The sequence below is a fragment of the Pleurodeles waltl genome, chromosome 9, assembly GCF_031143425.1.
Source record: "Pleurodeles waltl isolate 20211129_DDA chromosome 9, aPleWal1.hap1.20221129, whole genome shotgun sequence".
NCBI classification, from domain to species: Eukaryota; Metazoa; Chordata; class Amphibia; order Caudata; family Salamandridae; genus Pleurodeles; species Pleurodeles waltl.
In genome coordinates, this window is record NC_090448.1 from 1,047,954,249 (window position 1) to 1,047,973,901 (window position 19,653).

Sequence of the window (19,653 nt, forward strand, 5' to 3'; positions counted from 1 at the left end):
ATCTTGGTGATCCTAGAGCCCACCCTAAAAAGACTCTTGAATTTTTGGGCCTATTCTTGAAAACTTTCAGAGTACGCAAAGCATTGCTTTGATGTTAATCTTGGTGTTCAGATCGGCAAAGGTTTGCGCAATCGTATCATGGCATTTGCATACTTTGTTAGAATCGGCTGTGCACGCGATTCATTTCTTGCATGACAACCTTGGTGTTCAGATCGGCATAGGCTTGCGCGATCATTTCATGGCATTTACATATTCTGGTTAGAATCGGCTGTGTGCGCGATTCATTTCTTGCATGACAACCCTGGTGTTCGGATCGGCAAAGGTTTGCTCAATCGTTTCATGGTATTTACATGTTCTGGTTAGAATCGGCTGTGTGCGCGATTCATTTCTTGCATGACAATCTTGGTGTTCGGATCGGTGAAGGCTTGCACGATCATTTCATGGCATTTACATATTCCTGTTGGAATCGGCGATGTGTGCAATTCATTTCCTGCATGACAAACTTGGTGTTCAGATCGGCAAAGGCTTGCGCGATCATTTCAAGACATTTACATATTCCTGTTGGAATCGGCAGAGTGCACGATTCATTTCCCTCATGTAAAACTTGATTCCCAAGTCGGAAACAGTGTGTGCAATCATTTCATGGCCATACAAAAAAACTCTGAAGTGTAATGTTATTTAATGTGCACACATTTCTTTTGTGAAGATGACAAATCCTAAATGTGATGTTCTTGTGCATATTAAGTTCCTAGCATAATTCCAATTGTTTTCCAGGGATGGTTTTCAGACAGCCTTTAGTCCTCATGTTAAATAAGGCAGTGTTTGTTCTGAAGCTGTATTCTAGAAGGTTCTTGTATTTCTCGACATTACGTGACATGTTATGAAAAGCTTTTATGAAACATTGCATTAATCATCCTTGATTTTATTCCAGATATCCAGAGTTCTTGAGGCCTAGTTAAAGTCTAGTGCTAGGCAATTCATGTTCTTTCAGTCGGAGTGTTATTTCATGTTCCGAGTATCACAGAACTCTGGATTCAACAGAGTGTTACTTCATGTTCCGAGTATCACAGAACTCTAGATTCAACAGAGTGTTATTTCATGTTCTGAGTATCATTGAACCCTAGATTTAACAGAGAGGTTTTATGAAACTAAAAGTGATTTTATTCTGATGTTGTGTTGTTTAACCTTTTCCTTCCTACAGGTCTCCTTCCCAGCTGTTCCGTACCTAATCCCCTTTTCCCCACTTGGATTCTTTTAGACTCTGTGACATTCTAAGCAGAGTATTGGAGCTGTCTTGCGGTGGACATCTGGTGGATCTCGAGGATCTGGTGACTCTGACAATACCTTTGCAAATAATGGCTTATAACTGCATTCACATCCCCTAACCCCTATCATGTTTTTAAAATGTAGAAACATATCACTGACATTCTATGTGACAGTTAACTTTCTTAACATGTTAACATGTTGCACATATTTGGTACACCTACACCATTTACAGATTGTCATTATTCTGCTGACAATCCCATTACATGTACATATGTCAGGATACATAAATTTTACATCCTGTACATAATACATGCACATTTCTACATACTTGATTAAAGCCAGCAGTGAACACTATGTGGTAGATATGTTTCACAGCTCGCGATGCAACTTAAAAAAAAGTTTTGTTCATATATGAGCCTTAAAATGTCTGCTGCCTGACCTACTGTACTGAACATTAGGAAGTGACCTAAGTGCGCTGACGGATGGTGTCATGGGAGTACGTGGATGCAACCGCGGTGGACATTGTCACTGGAACACATTGCTGCCTTTGGCGGTCTTGGACCAATGGCAATGTCCACCAGTGGTGACGGTATTGCAAGTGGTGGACATGACTTCATCACTCACTTGATTTCTGACATTGCTACCACTTCTGACATTGCTGCCTCCACGATCTGAGCTGCTGTGTACTGCCTATGGGAGCAATCATGCCACGCATTACATGAGATAGGGCCCCTACCTTCTCACTGGAAGAGCTGGACAAGCTTGTGAAGGAGGTCCTACCCCTGTATGAACAGCTCTATGGTGCACCTGAGGAGTAGGTAAGTGCAATGCAATGCCAATGTTTGAATTGGTGAGTGTATGATGATGTTCAGGAAATATGGCTGAATGAAGGTATGAGGTAATATGTGTGGGTAGATGGACATGTGCACGTGTGTAGATAGATTTTGAGTTCAGAGACACAGTAGAGAGTGTGTGGTGTGTGTAATCTGACTCACCTACGCCTGTATTACATGGGAATTGAAGGTGGTGTGAAAAATATTTGGACAGATATATCTTGTGGTCTGGTCATATGTTTCAAGCTGACACCTGGTGCTGGATATGCATGTTGTACGTCTGTCTCAACGTCACACAATGGCCCGACTGCAGATGGTCATTCCCCATTGAAGGGGATGTTGAAGGCTGTCTGTGTATGGCTACTTGCACTAACTTGTATTTTCACCCTGCTTGTTTTGGTATACTGCATGTTGACATGGCATTCTCTTATTGTCTGTGTCATCCATGTAGGTCAACACCCATCAGAAAAAGGGGATTTGGCTTGCCATTACCGAGAAAGTGCAGACCCGGGCGGTCCACAGCCTGGGGAGCACCCACTGTAGGAAGTGGTGAGAGGTCCTGAGACGCTGGGCCCAGATGACAGCAGAGGCCAACCTGGGGATGTCCTCCCAAGGAGGAGATGGTGCCTATCGGACCTTGACCCCTCTAATGGACCGCTTATTGGTGGTGGCCTACCCAGAGATTGATGGGCGTTTGAGGGCAGCACAGAAGCCACAAGGGGTTAAGTACAGACAACACATTATCATCCCTTTACCAGGTTAGTGTATGATGTGAAAGATTCTAAGCTCTGACAATGTGGTAAGTGCAAAGGGTCAAAGATCTCCAAGGAACACATAAATGTACAGACCCCAACATTGCTACACAGGTATGCACATTCTTTTGTGTACTGGGACATATTACTCACCTATGTTGTCCCCTCTATACAGAAGCATATGTTAAAGCAAATGTGACTATGTCATATGTGTACCACTTTACAGCTTTTCATACCCTGCCGGTTGTTCCTTCCACCTACAGATCAGTCCCCCAATATCATTATGGTAAGTTGTCCAGGTCTTTGCCCTCTCTCCATTCCAATTCCCCTGGATCCATGTCTATGTGCAACATAGAGTCTGACAATTTAAAGTAATTCCTAATTTTCAAAAGGTTTCTGATGAGTGACAGCTTCATGTGAGGCTGTGATGTTCATCCGACATTTCACATACCATACTGGCAAAACATATTCAGGCCTTTTACAATGTGAACCCCCCTTGGGAAGTGAAGGATGAACATAGGCCTCTGTAATGTGTCACTCAGTGTACATTCTATATGTAGGTAAACATGGAGGTATTGCTAGACTCCTATTGGATCACATACATTGATGTCAGAGCTATGAATGTTAGTACCATGTTCATGTTCGGTTGGTGGGAAATGGCAACATTGTTTCCTTAGCCATAGTGTTGTAGGCATGATAAATAGGCAAGACATCTTATACACAGTTACAATTTTAACTGGTTTTTGCCATTATGTATACATTGTAAAGTTCAGTCATAAATCCACATTGTAATGAGTTTTAAACATACTTTCTGTTGCTATATTGGATATGTTTTGAGTCATCATTGTATTGAAACCTATTGTTTGCACTGACTACATTGTGGTGTAGGTGTGGTAGTTCACATACATGTGAGTGGAGTGGTATGTGTAGTCAGGCATTTGGCTTGCATCAAGTTGCATGTCCCTGTTATGGTAGCCTCAGATGTGCTTTGTGTGTCTGATTTTTTCCCAAACAGGTGTAAGGCCAGTCATGTTTGTTGTATGGATAGTGATGTTGCCACTAAGTCATTGGGCTATTGATGAAATAATAGAATGATACGTTGAACTATATGTCACCTTCATGAACGTGATAGGTGTCCAGTGTATTGAAAGAGTATTTGTACTACCTGTGGTTGTGTGTGGGTAAATGTTCTGAGATAATTAGACCCTTATAAGTGTGATATTCTTTATTTTCAGGAGGATAATGACTTAGATGACTTGGTTCACAAAGTATGTATCGTCCCTTCCTACATCACTATTGGTACATGTGTAAGTGACGTGTTCTGACACTATCATAATCCAATTTTGGATATGCCAATTAGAGTAGTTGCATGTTTGCAAATTTCCATTGTGAAGGTTGAGAACTCAGTGACATGAAGTGGGTATGGCTTGTATGCAACATGCTGTCTTGTGTTTACTATACTATAAGATCCCTTGTCTGGTACATGACATCAGGTCAAAATGTTAGTATGTGTTGAGTTTGTGTTTGTGATATGTGGAAACCTATGTTACCTATATTTCCTATAGCTTGGTTGTTGGTTGACTATGTTGCTGTGGATAGGGACCCAGTATCATGTAGCCAAGTCACCTTGTCATGGACTAGTTGGTGTGATAGCGCTACTGATATTATGGTATTGAAGGTGTGACATAGGTAACTTAGCTAGTGTGTGCCAAGGTTTTTAAGTAGGGGTGTACATTGTATCTTGTTGTGACATAGGCCTACATTATGACTTTGGCAGTAAGTGCCGCCTACCGCCGCGGCAACGGCTGCCAAAAGACCATTGCCGCGGCTAACATCCATCCACCAAATAATGACCACAGCCAGATTTCCTCCACAAGGAGGGCGGAAATCCGGCTGTGGCCATGCTGGCAGATGGGGTGAAGTTGGCGCTGCTACCACCAGTAGCGCCACGCCAGTAGACCGCCGCCATCCGTATCATGACACATGATACGGCCTGGCGGTGGTCTGCAGGCAGGCCATGCTGGGATAGCAGTGCCCCATCCCGTCCCCTGCCGGGAGACCCCCTGGATCCAGGTTAGTTGGGTTTTCGACAGGGAGGTGGGTGGGGGTGTTGTGTGTGTGTGTGTGTGGGGGCGGGGTGTGTGCATGAGTGTGTGAGTGTGTGCGTGAATGCAAATTTATGTGTAGTGTTTTTTGCGTGCATGTATGCATGTGTGAGAATGCGTGTAAGTATGGAAGTGTAAATGTGTGCCTGTGTGTCAGTGTGAATGTGATGCAGATGTGTGCATGAATGAATAGATGTATGCGTGTATGCCTGTGTGAGTGGGGGTGTGTATGCACGTTGCATGAGATTGGAAGGGGGTGTGGATAGAGGTTGTGGGGGCCTCTGGGGAGTTGTTGGGGGGAGAGGGCTTCCTATCAGTGACAGGAAAGGAATTTCCTGTCACTGATGGGGCCTACCACCATGGATTCTTATCTCCAGCCGGGCAGCTGCTACTTCCGCGGCGGTCAGAGTGGTACATTGGCGGGTTGGCTTCAGTGTCATATGTACCACCAGCCTGTTGGCGGTACCACCTCCACATTACCACCGACCGCCGGGGTCAAAATGAACCCCATAATGTTGACACTAAAGTTGTACTGCTTTGGGGTGTTATACAACTAGATGTGATGTTACTGAGGTGTAAAGTGTGATGTAAGTGGCGTGTAAAGAATGTGATGACCCTACCTCACTTTCGGTTTTCCAGCATCAGCATTGGCAGGTGAAGGAGACGGGGCACAGCTGATTGGGAAAGCTGCAGGACCTCCAGTCATGAGAACACTGACACAGAGGGACCCAGAGGCCTGGAAGGCAAGGGAAGTGCCAGGGGGAGAGTGGATCTAGGTCTTCATCTTCGGAATCCTCCTCCGGTGGACACTCCCTGATGCTGGCGGACCCATTTGGAACCACCCCAGCACCATCCCTTTCCGCCCCCCCCTTTTTATATCTCTACATTCCCTGTAGCTCCCCACCCAGTTGGCCATGCCTGGTCATCCAAGAGGGTGGGTGTCTCCTTTACCACAGGCACCTCTGCCCCAGCCCTTGTTAGTCCAGCTGCCCTGAGTGAGAGGCTTTTGACCTCCTTGCGTCAATCTCTGTGGGTCAGTTGACCAATGTGAATGCCAACCAGGGACTGGCAATTCAGCTGCAACAAAGCAATGCGTTCCTGGAGGGCATTCACAGTGCACTGGCTGGCCTACAGAGATCATTTAAGGATCTGGCTGCCACACTGATGGCAGCCAGTCACCCTTTGTCTCCCGTCCCCCTCCACGTTCCTCTTCCCAATCTCAATCCCCTCTTCCCCAACCAAGCCAAAACAGACAGGCATGCATCCACCTCAACATCCAAGGATAGCGTAGACAAACCAAAGCACCACAGGACACACCGCTGGCATACACACAAGCAACATACACCTGCACACACAGCAACAGTAACGTAACAACCTGCCCTGACACTTCCACCACCCCCAGTATCACAGACACCACATCTGGCACACTTGCATGCACCACACCAACATACACAGATCCAGGCCACCCATCCTACATACAGATAGCACCCTAGCAGACCCTTAGACATACACTCCAGTCACCATATCCGCAGACACCACCACTGACACGCCTACATGCAGCACATACACCATACCTGCAGTCACCACCAGAACAGACGGCCACACATCCACCACAACATCCCCAAGCACCTCCACCCCCTCAGCCCAAGACACATAAACACCCTTACTCACCCTTCCAACAGACACCCACCACCCACAAGCATACCTCCCACATACACGCACCCAAGACATCTACACTAACACCTCTTACAACCACTCCCTCTCCCTCCACACCCAAACACTTTTGTTATGACCGTCCCCGTGTGTACCAAAAAATCTTCCTCTTGGAGTTTGTCTTTTTCCCTACTCCTCCCCTGTGACATTCCTAAACATACAGTTTCCCTCCCAAAGGCCCCCCCTCCACCTCCAAGGGTTCCCCTGCCCTCCTTCATGTTCCTATGCCCCTCGCTGGCCAAGAAGTCAACCCCTCAAGGTAAAATCCCAACCCCCCCAAGCCTAAGCCGAAACCACCCCTTTCTCCACCACCACCCCACAGATCATCCCAGAGGTGCCTTCCTGCCCCCTTGATGCCTCTACCTGTGGAGGTTACATGGAAGTCAGGAGTCATCATGGGGCACCATTCTGTGCCTTTGGTGTATAATCTGTGGCCTATGGACTGGCCTACGGCCTTTGACTTTAATCTTATTTATTAACAAAATATAGTATAACCAACCAGTTGTTGGCTTTTGGTTGCATCTTTGTCCTGCATTTCCATTCCTGGGTTAGAGTTGTTCATGACTGACATTGGTTGTGTGTGAGTACTTGTGTGTGTGGTGCTTGTGCTTCCTCTATTGCATTGGCAGTATGTGAGGCTGTGTGCAGTGCTTTTGCCCCACAGGGATAGGGTGTGTATTGTGTTATGGGCACCTGTATGTAGCAGACATGTTGTTGTCATGGTATTGTGTAGTGTTTGTGTTGACATGTGTTTGTTGTTGTGGTGTGTGGCTTTGTGTGCTTTGACTGTGTAAGTGTGCAAGTGGTGTGCATGGTTTGATAGGTATGATGTGCTGTATGATGTGTGTCAATAGGTAAGTTGTATGATTGTGTAATTGTATACATTCGTTTTCTGTTGGTTGTGCATTGTGTTGTATGTATGATGTGTCCCTAGATAGTTGTGAGCACTTGCCAATGTGTTTATGATGGTGTGGTTGTGGTTTTGTTGTGATGTGTAGTTAGGTTGTATGTTATTGTGTGAGACTGGGCCTCTGCTGTGTTTCCGTGCATTAGTGTGCATGTGGTGTGTGGGTTGGCTGCAGTGTGTGTGTATGTGTGGAAGTCTTTGTTGTTGTATATGAGTGTGCGTGTCAGTGTACTGTTACGTGTGAGTCTAGCCCTCGCACCCTCTTCCCTATAGCATGTTATATTACTGTACAAAATTTAACATTATACGACAGTAACAGGTTAGTGTGTGTACTTACGGTTGTTGTAGTTATCGTCGGCACAGATTCCTTTGTCTTTCGTTGAGCAGGAGCAGCAGGACGCTGTCTAGTTCTGCTTCCATGGCAGCTTCGGACAAGTGTGGCTTCCTTTTATACAGTTAATTTCCGCCTGGGTTCCCGTGGTGGTCTGACCGCGTCGGAAAACTTGGCGGTGTGCAAACTCATAATAGGTCTGATGGAATCATGGTCTCTGCTGGCCTGCTGCTGCCTTCAATTGTCTGCCGCAGTCTGACTGCACTGGCGGTGCTTTGGCTGTACTGTATTCGATTGGGATCACTGCCAAAGTCATAATATGGTGGGCTTCTCAGCCAGCCTGCTGGCGGTGTGACCGCCACCGCCAAAATAGCGGTCACAGGACCGCCAGACTTGTAATGAGGCCCCTAATCATGCAACTCATAGTCTCACACACATCACTATGCAGCATATTTGCAAATAACACATTAGCATGCACCAGACAACACACCTTCATACAACAATTCACTATTATATATGAATCACTGACCACCACCATACAACATGTAATCAGCCATCCTTGTCATGCAATACATGACAGCATACAACATAAACCACAATCCTTCATTATGCACAAAATCCCCATGCAACACAGCATATTATAGCCAGTTCCTTCTAATAAAAAAAGACAACTAATTATCACAGAAAAGCGTGACAAAATCAGGCAATTTATTGGCATAAAATATCAACTTACAAAAAGCAACACATCTATACACAAGAAAGTGGCACAGCACATAAAAGCTCACAGCACAGAGGTTTGCTACAAATCAAAACTCAAATAATTATTCTGCATTGTGTCACCCCATGCTCAGTAATCATGCTTCATAACTACATTAGTAGCAAATTTGGAGATAACATTTAAGTATATCATACAACAGTGCTTAATTCATAAAAAAACATAAGTGCCAGAGCCTTCATCAGGGGGCCACTGCAGCTTGCATCACCCATTGCCTCTGTCAACGCTGCCAATCACAGTACCAAACCAATTACTAACAATCACAGTCCTATAAATGTGACAATTTAGACTACTTGAAGCCACCGAAAGCTGTAAGCATCGTTTGAGAGGCAGTTATTAGTAATTTTTCATGTACATTGAATTATTAATCAACTGTTGTGCTTGTCTCAAAAACGATGTGGCAGACTGTCATGAGTGACAATTAAGTGTTGGTGACGAGCACTGGAAACCACTTGCTCAAATTAAGCACTACACACAACAGATCAATTCCAAATGCATATTCACCAAGCACATTATGATGCAACATGTACAAACACAGTACATTATTAGCCTTTTTAGTTGTGGGTGTCAGCCAATGGCCAACACCAGCTCTCGCTCCTCAGTGTGTGTGTGTTGGCCATTGGCTGACACTGGTGAGGTAAATAAAGCAGCTCGGGCTGTTCGGGAAGAGCTTCCCAAGCACTCTGAGTCTTTTTTCCCCTTGACTGTTATGACAATCAGTGAACAGAGTGTGCTGACATCATCACAATAAAGAAAAAGTAAAGCGAGCTGATGGGCTAGTTTTACTTTCCCTTCATCACTGCTCGAGGGACATATCTCAGCCCACTCCCCATCATTGATTGGGGTGGGAGAGTTACTGTTGGAAAGTGGAGAATCTTCCCTTTCCAATGATACATCTTCTCAAGGGCTCATGCTCCCCCCCAGCATATTAATATATTGGTCTTTCTGCCCCATGGGGGGCGAATGGGAGTACCTGCCCCTGATCTGCCCCCAGAGCGGGAGGAAGAAAGTTCAGTAGAACTCAGGGAAAGGACTTCTAGTTAAAATATAGGGGTGAGAGCCTGCCCACCATGGGTATGGCCTTGCCCCCAACCAATTTAAATGGGCCATCAGTCTTTCTGCCCCCCAAGGTGCAGATGGGGGTAATTCACCCCCAATCTGCCCCTAGGAGGGGCAGAAAGCACATTAGATGCCAATGGCAGCATCTATTTATTTATTTTTTAAATAGGGGTAGGAGGATGCACACTGCCCCATTCCATTTAAATGGGCACAAGTCTTTCTGACCCGGGGGGGGTGATGTGGTAATTATCCTCGATCTGTTCGGGGGGGCTGGCTTAAAGCCCACTAGATGCCAGGGAAAGCATATTTTTTAAATATAGGATAGGTACTGTCCACCATGGGCATTGCCATGCCCACACCCCATTTAAATTGGGCGTCAGTCTTTCTGCCCCCAAGGGGACAGATGGGGGTAATTACAGAATTAAAGTCAATAGATGCCAGAGTAAGCATTTCTTTCACATATAGTGTGGGGCATTGACCACACCCCAAATAAATGGGGCATCTGTCTTTCTGCCCCCTCTTGGGAACAGATGGGGTACTAGTCCCGAATCTCATCTTTGGGTGTGGAGCAAAAAGCCCTCCAGCTACCTGGGATTTTTTTTTATTTTAAATATAGGGGTGGGAGATGTCCTCCTTGGGCATGTTCATTCCCCCACCCCATGTAAATGGGGTATCAGTTGTTCTGCCTCCACATGGGTGAATGGGGTAATTACCCTTGATCTGCCCCCTGGGAGGCAAAAAGTCCAGTAGCTACCAAGGATTTGTTTTTTAAAGAAATATAGGGGTAGGGGCCGCTCTCCATAGGAATGGCCATGCCCCATCCCAAAAACAAAGCAGGCAGCCTTTCTGCCCTCTGGAGGCAGATGGGGCAATTATCCCCAAACAGCCTCAGGAGGCAGTAAACCCACAAGACACTCAGGACTGCATTCATATAATATGTTCTCTGGAGGGAGAGCCACCCCCTCCCTCCCTCTGGTCATGGACCTATGCTCCCCCAACCCTGAGTCCCAGTAGACTTGCAGCCCCACCTGGGGAGTGTATAGGGTTTTTAACCTACCAGACCAAGACAGTTATGAAAACTAGACATCTAGGGGAGTCCAAGGTGTTGTGCTTCACCTGGATTCTATACCATTTTCTAACCCACAATGCTCTGTAAACCTCAAATTGTGCCTGAAAACACACATTTTCCTCACATTTTTGTGAGGAAAACTTCTTGAATCTGTAGTGAGCCAAACGTTTTCTACCATTCTAAGTCTCTAAGCCTCCCTGCAGATTAAAGCAGTTCTTTCCAATGGCAAGCAAGAGGATATTAGACTCTTTTGGGTGTTTTTACATATGGGCCAGGAGATTGTGGTTAACACCCAGTATCGTCCCACTTGCATTGACGAACGGTACACCTTTTGGGCTTGAGTAGGCTGCTGCCTGAAAAACCCTACCAGACCATTCTGAAGACTAGAAATTTGGTGGAGTCCAGAGTAGCTTGCTGCACATGCATTCCACACCATTTTCCTACCCACAATGCTCTGCAAACCTTAAACTGTGACTTAGAACACATATTTACCTCACATTTCTGTGAGGAAAACTTCTGAAATCTGCGAGGAGCCACACATTTCCTACCACACAGCATTCTCCCATGTCTCATGATAAAAATAGTGTTAACGTGTGTAGGCCAACCAACCTTGAAAGGAGGGCCTAAAGTGCTATGTGGAGAGATCAGCAGGATTTGGGGCCGTGCTCAACTGGCACCCACAGAAACCTAACGACCAAAGTAATTGTTAAAAGCTAGACAACTAGGGGATTTCCTGGTGTTGTGCCTTGCATGGATCCCACAAGGTTTTCTTACTGCCAATGCCATGCAAACTCCAAACCTTGACATAGCTTTATATTTGGAAACTGTGAAAACAACACATATAATTTAAGGAAGACATCCAGAGGAGGAGCAAGACCCAAATGGCGAGACAGGATCAGTGTTATGTATGGTGACATGTGGGTACAGTAGAGCTCTGACATGACCAGAAAGTGCAACCCAGAATGTTCAACTCTAAACAATGATGTCATGGTCTTTTTCATAGGACCTAACATAGATGCAGTCTACAGAATGCAGTGAACTAATGCTCCCTTTGTCTGCAACACCAGAATACATTACACATAATGACAAGTTCAACTTTAAAAGCCTACCCAGTGCTAGTGTGTTTAAATGTATTGTTGTGTCCATAGATATGCCACGGGTGAAATATACTTTCTATTGGATGAACAGCCATATTTGAATCTGGAAAACTGAATTTGATCCAGATTAATCCTTTAAACTTTGATGGTTCAGTAATCCTAATTTTGTTTGCAAGAAGTGCTTCTTTGGCAGACTGATGCTGGTAGAATTGAAATGGGAAATCATGTGCTGCTGACTCACTCACTCATCTGATGGGTATCCTTGAGGCAGACTTCAGGTCACAGATTATGAATCTTAACTCATCCAAGTTATAACCCAGACCCATAGTCTATGACAAGTAGTCCACCAATTAAGGAAGGGGCATAGGAGAGATTTGCTTTATAGATTGCAAAATGTAGGTCTCTGAGAATGTGACATTTTGAGCCTGTACCATATCATTAAAAAGGTAACAACTGGCTTCCTATATCACCTTATCACAACACCTTTGTCTCAGTGCACTGTAAACAGGTGTTACTACTACTACCTTACATAACAGTACCAATTTTAGCAATCTCAGATGGATGAAAGGCTGGGTGCAATGCCCCAACTCCACCAAGGTTCAATATTGTGCAGGTCATGCATTTTATCAGTGGATGTATTCTTCCACCTAATTATCTTATACTTAAACTATTCTTGCACTTTAAGCGCATGATTATGAGTCAGATGGTGCAGTAATACCATATGGAATTCTGGTCCACCTGATCATGACTAGGCCAGTGTGCCCACACCTAGTTTTCCCTGGTGTTGGACCACCTGACCCCTTTTTTCAAGCAATAATTTCACTAAGTACAATGCAAGAGTCTCTGACTACAGCACAGCGGCATCCACACTTCAACGCCTAATTTTAATCAGGCAGAGGGAACTACTCAGCACTCCCTACTACAATCCAATATAGACCCCTTTTTCCCTACACTCACATCACCCTGCCACAACCTCTTACCGTCACAGAGGCCCCACATTCATTTTCCACATTGTAATTCTCTATTCCATGAGATTCATCTCATAAATGTATGGTACTGATGTGTGGTGTTATCACACAGATTAACATACATTTTGAAAGAGATGAGGTAAGCATTAGGGCAAAGGTTTCAGGCTTCAGGACATAAACATTTGGATTTTCAACATAAAAATTCACACTTTCACAAAGGTTTAATAAGCATATATATAATATTCTGGACTAATGAACCTCAACATCTATAGTCATTTAACCTCACATAGAAAATGGAGAACTGTAATCTTTCCTTTTCAGGAAACTGCCTACATATGAACCAAAGCACCCCTCACAATCTAGGAGGTCCATGAGCATCAGTCATATCCAATCCCTCTCCTCAGATCTTCTAAGCGGAGATGAAATCTCTACTCTTCCAACAATTTCTTATGAATGGCCCATTCATTTCTCCCTAGAGGCGAATCACAGAAAATTTGCAGATGAAAGAACAGTCCCTCTATTTGGATTTGCCTATTATTTGAACTTGTCATGATAGAGATGCCGGTATAGCCTACGCTTTAACAGTCTATGATTACTAATTTCCTGTACTTTTGAATCATATAGTGCATGTTGTTCTTTATCGACCAAGACCTGCCAATGGCAGGGTCTCATCTTGGTCCGAGGGTGACTACACCAGGGACCATCAGTGAACTCAACCTATCTTCTTTAAATATTTTATTGACCCTCTCTAACACTTATTGTTTTATTTGAATAATTTGTAATAGTACCCGGTGGGACTCACACTCTAGACTGAGCCAATCTGACTTGTACGTAGTTGTATGCCATTTAAAGTCATTGCATCTAAAAACCTTCTCTATTCTGTTTACTGTGTATCATGTAAAGCGCTCTGACGATCCTTGGGTTCGAGTCTGCACCATTTAACCCCCCCCACCCCAATAAATAAATATACATAAATAAATGCAGACATACATACATACATAAATAAATAAATGAAATGGGTACTGTGTCACATCTCCCTCCTACCACATGATTGTTTTAAAACATTGTTTGATTTTTTCATATAGTTCCAATCTTTTCTGTACATAATGCATAGCTGTGATATATACATTTAACATTAGCTACATTGAGTGTGGGGAATTAACATTTTTCTGGCAGTCATCTACACAATTGTCAAAAGCTCTTTAGTGCTCCGTTATGTGTTGTTTTAATATCATCAGGATTGCTTGCTATTAAACACTGGGTGGACCAGATTTACAAACACTTTGCCTACAGTTTGCATTATTTTTATAATGCAAACCTGACACAAATTGTTGTGGTATGATTCACAACAAAATACTCATTTAATTGTAATGCAAAGTAATGCAAAGCTGGGCAATTTTCTGCTTTGCATTAATTTGTGCCACGGGGTGTTCTGCTGCAAAGCTTGAGCAATAGAACCGTTCGAAGCAGGCGTCTGAAATTAGCCCAGAAAACGTAGGGAAAAGAAATGCTATGTTAACTTTTTTAAAACAGGTATGTTGTCCAGGAGTTGTGTACAAGGTGTCAAGCTATGGCTATGGCATCGTCCTTCAGTAAGGCATAACAACATCCCTCAGTCGCAGCACTGAATTACTTACTCCCTGTATCCGAATTTTAAATCCTCCATTCTACCTGGAGGAGAAACTATGGAAGAATTTGATGCCCTTGAATACACCAAAACTGCCATCTCATTGGACATCATGTATGCTAAATCATCTTCCTACCGGGATATAATTTTGCACAACACTCCCACACTCACGGACTTGATCCTACAGTTAATATCCCTTTCTCTACCCTTACTACATTAAATATTCCTTTGACTCAACTGATAATTTTGACATAGATTGAATTTTTAAGCAATCAACAGATATGCTGCCTTCAAAAATAGACTGACAGCTACACCATGTGGTGAACTGTCAGAAATATGTGCTGGTGTTGCCAAATAAGTGCTGGGGCTGAGCACCGGAAAATACCTGCACAAGTTAAGCACAGTTTTTTTCTGTCCGAAAAGCATCACATCAGTTTCCCTCTCCACTCATTTGCATACCTGCATGGCATCTCTCTTCATTCACTCTTTCAATAAGTACATGTAACTCTCATGCTTTAAGTTTGCAGTTGATTTGCCAGTAGTAAAAATGCCACTTAAGAACCATCATCACCTATTAACCGAACCATCATCTCCTGCTCCCATTATTCTCAAAGTATTTGGAATTATTAGAAGTTAGAATTTTAGCTTTTTCCTCACTGCACACAAACTGTCTGACTTCCTTCAGTCTGAATTAATTGTGCTATGGTCAAAAGGCACTGCCATTTTTATACTTGTCCAACATTATAACAAACACACAAAAGCAAGTGATTTGCTTGAGGCTGGGCTCTGCCTGGAGTGGCAAAGTGGGCTGAAAGTGGTGGACTGCCTTTGATTCAGACTATTTATAAGCATCCCTCCCATCACTCTTACTGTGTTCGCTCCAACAATATATTGTCTGGCACCAATCACCAGTTTTTTAACCTGATAACCCTCAATCTCTCCGTCTCACCACTGTCCACCATAGCCAACCTAAAGAATGCAGATTGTGCAGTTATCCCATGTTTCCAATGAATCCCTTTCAGCCGCTTGGTGCTCTTTGTTCTCCACCCTCACACCTCTTTGTGTAGGTGGGACAAGGCTCCTTCCTGGTCCACTCGTTACACATCACTCCTTTGTAATATCATCACTTCCTTTGGTTTTTCTTGTCATCTCTGTGCAGATAATATACAAATATTTCTTTGTTTCACTCCTTATATCCACCCACCCTCACTGCTATCCCCTATTGCACACCAGTCCTCAGATTATGTTGTATTCACCCAAAGCTTAAATAATCTTTTATCTGGCTGTATCAGAACCTGCCTCCCTCTTCCATCCGCTTCACTTGTCGTAGGCATCATTCCCAAATCTCCAGCCAGAAAACATGAAGTACAAGTCAACCCCTTGGTAACATTGGAAACTATAAAATCTAACAAAGTCACAACAACCAGTTTTAACTATTGAACACTTGAAAAAGCTGATCAAGCATTCCATTTTGCACAGCCAAGTCACTGATGCCCTCTCTGCTCCATTGCGTATCCAACAGCTTCAATAGTGTTCTAGTAGATAGCCCTTTGTGTCCTTTACTATATTGGACACAGGGCTTCTTTCAAGCTATTGGAAATGTATTTCTCCTCTCCAAACTACCTCCCTAAAACCATGCGTAGATGCGTCCAAACTCGTAATTTGTGATCAAGCAACAAAAGCACCTGGACTCCATGTGCAGCACTGGGGTTTCAATCCTTTCAACTAATGAGCCCAGGTATACTTGACATATATTCTACTGACTGTATGCTATAACTCTACTTACACCAAAGAAAACTGGACTCTATGGACAGAAATCACCTTAAGCAATTTAATGTTGACACTATGGCCCTAGTATGAGTTTGGCGCATGGGAACACCCATCCGCCAAACTCCCAACGAGGTGGTCACCGCCATGCTGGCGACCTCCCCACCAGCCCCCATTAAGGCTTTCCCGCTGGGCTGAGTGGCGGAAACCAAAGTTATGGGCAGTGCAGGGGCTCCCCTGTGGCTCCCTGGACCTGTTCTCTGCCAGTCTTTTCAAGGCGGTGGCACAGCCATGAAAAGGCTGGTGGAGAACAAGGGTGTAATCAGCAGGGCGGTGCTGCGTTCAACGCTGACCTGGCTTATTATAACCTGCCAGCCCGTCGGAATTGAAGGTCCTGGTGGGGACGGCCAAAGGTTGGCAGCTCTGCCCACCAACCTCGTAATGTGGTGGTCATACCGCCACAGCAACATTGGCGGTCCTTGGACCGCCAGTGTCATAATTGAGCCCTAAATCTGCCTCTCTGCATAGCTCCAGGTAATGTCATGTTATTTTTTAACCTTCATCCTCATTGTCACCCATCAAGCTCTTTATGCATCCACTCAAAACTGCTAATATTTTACACATAGTGACACTGTTACCATGTACGGTGTTTCTTGTTGGAATGTTTTGTTTTTGATGAATAAGTAAATAAATAGTGGGAGCAAGAGGAGACAAGCGATGACGATAACACGAGATTGAGAATACCAGTTTGGAAGATTTCATGGGATTTTAAGTCTTGTATCTGGCCACTTTGGAGCCCGAGCTATAGGGCATATGAAAGTATCTGCCATCTCATGAAGGCTCACGGGGAGCAATAAGGACTGCATCCACTGTAGCTGCAACTGAGCCGGTGTACATCAAACCTAACGCAACATGTCCCACTATAGGTCAATATAGATTCAACAATGCATTCCGAAATGGCGCCCAGGAAATCGATCTAAATTCGAGCCACTTGCTACCTGTTTTGGGAATAAAGAGCTGCAAAAAACCTACAACACAATAGAGTATAACGCAAAACACACTGCACAGTATGTCAATGCAATTCACTAGGAATGCGTTAATACATTAATTGCTGTTGATATGGAAGTGTAGTCACATTCCCTTGGACTCCCTCCATTAAAAGCCACAAAAAAGAAATTTACAACAATAATTCTAAATACATATTTGAGGCGCACATTTCTTTTAAAAAATGCATGATTTATTTTTTGACACACTTGATAAAACACAAAAACTAATTTTAGCAAACCTCACGCAAGTAATTTCACAGCAGCACACACCATTTATCTGACAGATTTGAAGGCATTTTGCAGATGTACAAATGTTGGAAACATCTGGAAGTGCACACTATGATTAAACAGGCAGTATTGGTATGCCAATTAAACATTGCCAGATTTTGGATGCAGGCCACAGAACAGGTGAATCTGTAAGAATAGTCAAGCTAGCCCAGAACAAAGCCGGCAATTATATGTAAGCTGCACAACAATATGGCGGATGTATTGAATGCCGCAAGCCATTGCAATGGATGTGCTTTGCATTGAAATATAGAAGATGGCACGGCTGCGCAGAGAAGGTGTATATCTGTTGTGTATGTGTGTTAGCTAGAGATGGTAATATAATTCAATGACTTCTATGCCTGTTGTTGACATCTGCATTGAACTAGTAATCATAGATGCAGATCCTGCATGCACTAAGTGCTAATAGCCAAAGCAGCACCATTGAAATACACAAATGGAAGCGAAACATAATGGGCCTGATTGACAAAGGTAAACTTAGACCAAAAGTCTAAGCTTAGACCTGAAGTCTAAGTTCAGACCAAAAGTATAACTGTACTAGTAGTAAAGTTAGACTTTTGGTCTAAGTTTAGGCCAAAAGTCTAACTTATACCAAAAGTCTAACTTTACTGGTAGTATAGTTAGACTTTTGATCTAAGTTAGACTTTTGGTCTGAGTTTACCTTTGTGAATTGGGCCCATAGAATTTTATTTGTCTCACAATACAAAAAGGCAGATTCCTGGGGACTGAGGTGGAGTATAGGGTCTCTCCATAACAAGAATCATGACTGACTAATTATATCAGTCTTCTAAGGCTTATACCTTGATTACATTAACTTGGGTCACAGTATATTGAATTGGGTGATAGAAATACCTTTTGTTTAGAGTGCTTAGAAATGGCAGAAGTGTGGTGTAAAGAGCTCATGGAAAACAAATTATTATTATTATTATTATTTTTTTTTTTATCATCATCATCATTATTATTGATATTATTATTATTAGTGTTCATAGTAGTAGTAAAGTTACAGTTCTTACAGCTTCTCCACTCTTGTGCTGTGACTCCTAATTCACAAATTGCTAACTAAAGGGCTACTTTCAGACACACCGGGTGTAATATTAGTCAGACACATTATTGGTAATCATCCTTCTAATGCTGTATGGTTACAGCTGTAGGTATATATATATATATATATTGTCCATTTGAAGGCGTTTGCAAAAACACGTTGACAGTGTTTTTATGGGAGATAGCGCTTTCATTTATAACGCATTCAATAAAGCAGTGGATTCTATGGGAAAGGCTTTGTTTCCTCTTTTCGCAGACATGGATTGATCTCAAAATACGATATGGTGCAGCTGGTTCGATGAGTTTTTCTCACCGTTTTTTGCAAAATATATATATATATATATATATATATATATATACACAAACCTAGTAACAAGACCATTGAATGATGTATAGAAAATGGCAATTACTAAAAACAAACCAACAAACTTGTGTGCAGTCTGTCTGCCACAAGTAACAACAAGTCTGTTTACCTTAGTCGCATCATGTTCCCCGCCCTCTCATTTCACATTGATTCGCACTGCTAGAACAGTCTAAAGGTTTTGCAATTTGTTGCTGGACCTGCCGTTCAAACAGTGCTCCATATACTCTTCTCACAGTGAATCTTCTGTCTGTGTTTATGGGATCATAAATAATTTTTCTTTCATTCCCAACAAACATAATGCTTGTGTCCTGAAGAAGCTCTTCAAAGGCATGCATTGTATTGTGGTTTCATTTATGTAGTGATTCATACCTGTGACAGGGTACTGAAGGACATTGCTAATACTGTGTTACAGTAAGCATGTAATTCATTAAAGGTGCCACCATAAACACACACTTGTGCATACCTGCTATTTTTGGGGTATTCTGGGTCTCACAATTTAAACTACATTGAATATGGGGATAAGAGTGTGTACTGACATGGAGGCTGCTGTCCTTGGGAGCCACAACCTTCCATAAGTTTCTGTAATCTTCCATAACTGTAGTATGTTTTCTGGAGTCCACACGTGAGCAGCAAAGAAGCAGCAGAGGA

The 19,653-nt window shown here is 43.4% G+C and overlaps 1 protein-coding gene across 2 annotated transcripts in view; it reads right to left on the bottom strand.

The window, feature by feature from the left end:
- FRMD6 (FERM domain containing 6) overlaps positions 1-19,653 on the bottom strand; it is an 802,352-nt gene that overhangs the window by 590,327 nt on the left and 192,372 nt on the right. The gene's annotated exons all lie outside the window — the stretch shown is intronic.